This window comes from Meleagris gallopavo, chromosome 11, assembly GCF_000146605.3.
Source record: "Meleagris gallopavo isolate NT-WF06-2002-E0010 breed Aviagen turkey brand Nicholas breeding stock chromosome 11, Turkey_5.1, whole genome shotgun sequence".
NCBI lineage: Eukaryota > Metazoa > Chordata > Aves > Galliformes > Phasianidae > Meleagris > Meleagris gallopavo.
In genome coordinates, this window is record NC_015021.2 from 13,923,902 (window position 1) to 13,930,152 (window position 6,251).

Sequence of the window (6,251 nt, forward strand, 5' to 3'; positions counted from 1 at the left end):
GTCTAAACGGCTTTTTTTCCTCCTGCATTTCAACGCCAGGGATGACACGACTCTCAGCTTCACTCCTCACCAAGCCTTGGTGCCCCATCAGTAAAATGGCAAGAATAATTTTCATTTACCTCAGGAGGGCACCACAAAAATAGTCACCCCAACGTGCAAAATGCTTCAATGGAAGAGCAAAGAGAACTCTAGAAAAGCATTAAAAGGAAATTAATAATTCTGCATTCAGCCTTGATTTGAATAGCATGCGGTAAATAAGGCCTGGGGCCAGAAACTGCACAAAAAAGACACCAAATAGCTGCTCATTAAGTATCACCTTCCATTCTGAGCATAAAGAGTAGGTGCTCTAGCAATTAATTGCCTGTATCATAATATCTAGTTGCAGGGGGGTCAAATTAAAGTTTCACTGACGACTCTCGTCCCTGCATTTTGCAGATTTGAAGTGCTTGGACTTCACAACTATAATACCATGATTTTAACCAAGTGTGTAGCTTGTAATTAACTACAGCACTGCCACATGGCTACTGCAATCACTATCTGCTTGTCTTGTGAAATCCAGATTAAAGGCTTCTCTTGGCCTTCAAGCTCTTTAGCTTGAGGTATCTCTCAAAATTTGCCCAAACCCACGAAAAGCAAATCACGCCTCAAGCCATGAGGTGTGCTCACTTCAAGCCAGTTGGCCTCCTTCAGGGCTGAGCTGAAACACAAACACGGCTGCCACCAGAGCAAGGCAGGGCAGATGTGCAGCCAGAGCTACCACTGTTAGCTGCTAATCCAAGCATCCTCTCAACCAGTCCCTGCTGCAGCATACTGACTGAGACTCCCTGCCTTCATTCAAGCTTGCCTCATTAGGGAGAGTAATTCAAGTCTGTTAAGGTGAGGTAATAAACTGCTAAAATAGAGAGAACTCCTTGGGGTACAGGTGTACGGCACACAGATGATGCACACCCAGTGCCATACAAAACTACAGCAGTCAGGGCACAACCAACACGAGAACTGCAGCAGGACTGGCTGCAAGTCACCTGTGGAACACCCCAACTTTCCCTTCAGAAAACTGAGTTTCATACAGCCTGCTTCATTGCTGAAAAAGCCCTAGAGGATGTATTTTAAATAACCAAAGCATGCAGCTGAACTGCTTTTACCTTCTTGTGCAAGGCACCCGTACCCATCTCACAGCCTCTTCTCAAACCAACCTGTATCAGCCTCCTTCATCCTCCCTACTTTGCACACTGGCCAGGCTGCCAGTTACTGAGCTGTGCAACCCTGGCAAAGGTTTCAGCTGGAGCAGCAATCAGGAGCCCAGGATGAGAGAGAAGAAGGAAGAACTGCCGCTCCTGACGCTGACATCCACTGGCCTGAAGCAGGAGAAGGGGGGAGTTACAAATGGATGCATAAACAAGACCTGACTGTGTAATTCAGAGCTAACAGGGTAGTTTACTGAATGTTAATTAAATCCTCAGTGACTGTTACCAACTGTGGAGATCAACTTATTTTTAAATTAAATAAGCAATAAATGCTTAGCTGAACTTCTATTAAATTTCACCCAGTCAATGAAGTATGTGGGGCTTTTAATAGACATTAAACAAGATAGTTATGGCAAGTTAGTTGATATTTTATTACCTTAAGATAATGGCCATATTAAATCTCAACTAACTATTCCACTGGCAGCACAGCCATCCAAGATTTGGCGGAAGTTTGCCTGCCTTGAAGCATCACTGGGCAGCAGCAGCAGAGAGAGGAAGGCAGCCAAGTGCTGAAAGGCAGCTACTCAGAGGATGCTCAAGTGCATAAACCCACTTATATGCAAAATGGGATCCCTCCAAAAGGAATTAATCCCAAAGAGCCCTGTCCACTTCACACTGAATCAGAACTGGCGAAACAACGGCAGAGACCCTCAAGCATCCCAACTCATAGAATCACTAAGGCTGGAGAAGACCTTAAGGATCACCCAATCCAACCATCAACCCATCACCACCACACCCTCAGATCAAATAAAGTAATTACGGGGTTACTGAGGAATCACTGTATTATGAGTAGCCCTTGACACCACAAAGGAAGCAATCCTCACTAAGAAATGATCAAAACTTGTATTTTTTTCTAAGAAAAGGTTATCAGCAGCCCGCAGCTCTACCGATGTTTGTTTTCCTTTCTTGAGCATATTGAGATAGTTTGGGAGCGCTTCTGAGTGACTCACACGTGTGTCACTGTCACCCACAGATTCTAACAACAGATACCAACAACCTAAAAGGACAGAGACTTGCTGACAGCTACTTAAAATGATCATTTCCATGCCAGCTCTCGCGCTTGCTCAGAACATGATTGAAACCAACTCTTTGAGATTAAAGCAGTCTCTGCACTGAGGTGTCTCTACCAGTAACCTTAATCACAATGATTAAGCGTGGGTAGTGGGGTGGGTTTTTTTTTTTTTCATGCTTGCTTAGAAACATTCTGAACTCTACCTGCTTGCCATGCCCAGATGTAGGAGGAGCAGAAAGAGCAGAGCCCAGCACACAGCTAACCTCCACTCCTTGGGCAAGCACAAGCTGTCAAAAGCTTGTTAACTCTGTGGGCTTTTTTTGGTCTGTGGTTTTCGGTTTGATTTGTTGTTTTCTTTTCTGTGTTTGTTTTTGTTTTACAAAACAAAACACTCCTGATGTTAAGAGGAGTAAAACTCTGAGCTCTTCTTGCTTTACTGATGCCGTCCTTCAGAGACTCCTGGTGCACATGTAAAAGTCGACTGCAACATCTGCCATCTGATATTTCCTCTGGAACTGTTGTTTATAAGTTATTTCAAGTCCTGTATTTTCCTATAGGTAACCCACACTCTTTAAAGTTATTGTGCCTTCCAAATCAGTGTCTTCGGTAACCCACATCCTTAGATAAAGTACGGTTTCCATCTCCCCCACTCTTGCCTGCTTTTCAAATGTGGCTGCAGTTCCAGTAAGCTCTCTAGCTTTTAGCAGAATTGCCCTGCTGTGAGAGCAGAGGGAGACGATGATTTAGTGGGGTAAATCATTATCTGAATAAAAGGTGAGAGTCTCATTGTCTTGTTCACACATGCATAAAGCAAGCACAGGTGCTGAATCCCAGACTTCTGGTAGATCATACAGACACAAATTTGTATTCGTATTTCTTCCCTCAAGCTTTATCTACGTCTAAAAAGTAAAACGCCTTAGAGACACTGGCATACCTAAAGGAAACGCACATTTCTTTGTCATCACTAGAACACCTCCAAGACCTCTCAGTGCACCCTCAGGGATGAGCGTTTGGACTCATGACACCTGAAGAGCTCCCCAGAACTTCAGGCAGCCAGAGGCTGCGGGGTGAAGGACCAGCCCATGGCTGGAACCCAGCTCAAAGCCCAGTGGCCAGGCAGGCTTATTAGGAGAAAGGCACTGCAGCATGGGTCCACCATTCAGATGCCTGACAGGGAAAGAAATGCTACTGAGTTCTCTCTGTTTGCACAACCATGATGAGCAAGGAATGTTGTGGCACCCTGAGGTGTGTGTTCCCACCGATGCATGGAAACTGCCTTATTGCAAACCATTTGTTTTGCTACTGCTAAAAAAGCTACTGCTTTTCTCCAGCTAAAGCCAGCAAGAGATGTTTCACAGAAACCTGTGTGAAATGGTTTTTTCTTTCCAATTAGATGTTCACGATACAGAAGGCAACACAATTACCTGGCAAAGCACCCGATAGTCATACAACTATCCTATCTTCTTTCCTGACTTGGCTCAATTCTTGCCCTCAGCCATATTCTGCATGATAAATCCAACCATTTAGTTACACATTACACAGAAAAGCATTTACTTCTTTTCACTTTGAATCACTCATTTTCACCCAACATTTCCCAAGCAGTGGCACAAGGGAACAGACTCCTTTTCCCCAGCATTTATCACTTCTGTGACATCTTTCTAATGCGCGTTCTTTCTGTAGGAGCAATGCCAAACTGCTGACCAAGTTTTTGGTAGGGCAAGAGGAAATGGCCACAAGTTGGTCCAGGAGAGGTTCAGGTTGGATATTCTTCTCAGAAAAAGTGGTGGTGCAGTGACACAGGCTGCCCAGGGAGGTGGTGGAGTCACCGTCCCTGGAGGTGTTCAAGAACTGTGGGGATGTGGCACTGAGGGACGTGGTCAATGGGCAATATTGATGGTAGGTGGACATTTGGGCTAGATGACCTTAGAGGTCTTTTCCAACCTTAACGACTCTATTATTCTATGATACTAAACTCTGAGGTTTTACAGCTCCCTAGCATTTTTGCCATCCTTCTCACAAAACTCTCCACCAGACTTCACAAAGCAGAAGGGAATCGCTCTTGGTTTGTTAGCAAACGTTATACAGTCAAACCCAAGCAGTGACATTAACAAACAAAGCAACAGTCAAGCACTAAAATGAGATGACTGCTGTCTCCACTTTGACCCCAGCCCTCCATACCGTAATCTGTACTATAAACTTTTAATTAAAAATATATACTGATGATCATTATATATTTAAAAGCACTTCGGCTCTACTGAGAGTGTAGCTGACACTTTGTCTTGGCGCATTGCAAAACTCACTGCTCCAGCTCCAGAGCTTCACATCCTCAGGGAACATGCACTTTGGCAAGCAGCATCCAACCGAATTTGCACTTACATCGTTTGGAAATTCGAATTACCAGAATCGGGAACTGGTGTAGTACAGGAGAGCAGCCCATCATCTCTCAGAAACACAGCACGGTTAAATAAAGGCACCTTTGATGCCCAATTTGCTCTGGAAGGTTCCAAGGCAGGAGGCAGCAGAACTGCACCTGAACTTTTCTGTACCCCCACCATGATTGTTGGGATACTAGACCTGAAAACCAGCCCTAGCCCACCAGTGTACAGGTCCATTCTTGCTGGTTTGCCCTGGTTTCACACGAGATCATGACAACATGAATTTACTGCAGGCTGGGCCTGTACCTACAGGAGTTACCATGAGATACCACTTCAGCTTCATTTCTCTGGGCACATCCTCCTTCCCCACCCAGGAGTTCATCCTGCTGCCTACAAGGTTGCTGCAGCTTACATAGGGCCTGTGGCAGGTCTGGTTTCTGTGGAGGAAGCTCTAAAAACCACTCAGATGTTCTCTATGCACAGAGATCAGCTCAAGGCCCAACTGACCCATCACACCACTCTACCCACAACCTCCCTCCAGAGCAACCCAAAAGGCCCACAGTGGCCTCCAGTTGCTCCTGAGCTCTACTCAGAGGGAGCCATCTTAACAAAACTCCATGCAACCAAAAGAGGGGAATAACAGAGATAATAAACTCAGGATGAATTGTTGTGGGTGGGCAGGGAGAGAGAGAGTAGGACAATGGGCAGAGAAAAGTTTTATATGGCACATCTTTGTCCTCGGATGGATATGTTTCCTGAGGGAAATACCATCTTGTGGAGCACTACTGAGCCTTGTCTGGGGCAGACCTGCTGCACAGAGAAGCAGAAAGTCCATCCTGTCCCCAGATCACACTGCTGCAGGCAGGACAGGGAGCAGCTGTTAGTAACAGGCAGATGAAACGTTGGGTCCCATCTGTGACTCCAGGCATTTCTCTGCCTTCCTCAGACCCATACTGGTAATTAATTGCATGATTGCCAACACCTGCTACATGACCCACACCACAGGTGTCCAGGAGCTCCCTAATTTCTCAGATTTTGTCCAAAAACTCATTCCTGGAAGGTATAAGCATGAATTCTACAGGAAATAGATCCAGGAAGCAAAGAACCTGTCAATTCTGGACTGTTTCACCAAAATTGAAGGCTTCTGTGTGAAACTATGCATTCCACATGGGTCACAACTATTTTCTGCACAGAACTATGGATATGTAGGAAGATGCAGTGGCCAGCACAATGGATCCCATAAACTCTTAAAACTTTGTGTAACCAAATCACCTTGCTCAGAAACAGCCACCAAACAGGAACCTGAACCCTGAACCAAACAGCAGGGCCAATTTCACATGAACGTAGAAACCGAAAAGCCCATATGAAAAGAAAGCAGCAGAAACCAACACTGTGCACCCATGGGGCCACGCTGCTCCTCGAAGTACAGAGCAATTACAGCAGTTTTCTCCATCAACACCTCCTACTCGGGAGCATTGCCTTCTCCCAAGCGCAGCCCCAGGGCGTGGAGACTGCTCAGCTCTCCTGCACAATGGCAGGAATACAAGTTGTCTGTTTGAAAGGGGAGAGAAACAGGGGAGGAGGGGAGAAGGAAAAAGAATAAAGAGAGAGAGAGAGAGA